The sequence below is a fragment of the Aplysia californica genome, unplaced genomic scaffold, assembly GCF_000002075.1.
Source record: "Aplysia californica isolate F4 #8 unplaced genomic scaffold, AplCal3.0 scaffold00078, whole genome shotgun sequence".
Lineage (NCBI taxonomy): Eukaryota > Metazoa > Mollusca > Gastropoda > Aplysiida > Aplysiidae > Aplysia > Aplysia californica.
The window spans coordinates 916,290-917,565 of NW_004797348.1; the positions used below are offsets into that span (position 1 = coordinate 916,290).

A 1,276-nucleotide genomic window follows, 5' to 3' on the forward strand; every position below is an offset into this window, starting at 1 on the left:
GGGGAATGGGGAAAAATGTGTGAGTCCCAAATAGGTATCAGTTTAAGGACCACTGTTCAAAGAACGAAGAACCACGACCTCGTGTAAGGAAGCAGCGAGGCATGCTTCAAACACAGCTTGGTGTAATACATGGGCATTGTATTTAAAACTGCCAAGGGGTTTGATAAAGAGCAAAAAGAGGAGACATGTTGTATGGGATTGGTGCTGTTTCTGTGTGGAGCTGTTATTTTACTTAGGTTTTTCTAATAGAGTGTCAGCACACTGTCCCCGACTAAAAGGGGTTATACGATTCTCACCCGAACCCCCGTAGTATTGCCTCGCATTCGAGCTCGCAAACAGAGCTTTATTTGACGAAGTTAGCCAAAGAAGGGCCTGGTGTTTGTCCAAGACTGCAATGTTGGAGTTCACCCAGAATTAAAAAAGCTGAAAGGCCCACGAAAGTCTTTGAGACATTCTATACAAAATGGTTTACATATAAAGTTTGACAAAATACTCTCTTTAAGTTTGGGCCCATTTTCCTTGTCTGGAAATTGTGGCTTTTGTTTATAATGACAGTGGTGGGCAACTGCTCTGGTGAGGTTTGCTCATTCTTCACTATCAAATACGAGGATTCTTTGAATGATATATCAACTTGCAGTTCAAACACTATACAGTCTGGTCAGAACAAACAGACTTTGCACCATCGTTAAGTTGATATTTTTAGGCCTGAAATACAGGCATGAAATGTTTGGACAGGGGCACGATTTTTATCTTAACTAAAACTTAAAATTGCCCTTCATAGATAGCCTACTTATGCCGAGATTCTATGCGTTATCCACCTGTGTAAGTCTATGTTTTTTCCCAACAAATGATATAAACGCATAACGGCTTTTATTGTCCAAATGTTCCTGATTACTCTGGCGCTTGAGGTCAGGCAGATCTTGGTGTAAATGTTGATGACGTCATAAGTGTCAATTTATTTATAATCCCTGGAATACATGATACCTGCAAAAAAGAAAATAAAGAAGATAAAACTAATCTTATCCGTTTTCTTAAAACCGTACATTGTACTGTAATTTATCATTTCATTTTTTTAAAAGGTGGAATTAGCACATTTAGCAATACGTGATTATACATTGGGAAAATAGATCAGACATTTCCTAACTTCGCCCAGCTAATCTCATGTGTACTTATTGCACTATTACAGTTAGCTTTCTTCTTGCAACTACAATCAGTGTAATTGATTTAAATACTCCTCGATACGTATTCAGTTATGTACCTAGTGTTATTACCAGCC

At 38.3% G+C, this 1,276-nt stretch overlaps 1 protein-coding gene across 1 annotated transcript in view; it reads right to left on the reverse strand.

Annotated features, from left to right (window-relative positions):
• Positions 1–1,276, reverse strand: part of LOC106011242 (solute carrier family 28 member 3-like) — a 31,749-nt gene that overhangs the window by 3,622 nt on the left and 26,851 nt on the right. The gene's annotated exons all lie outside the window — the stretch shown is intronic.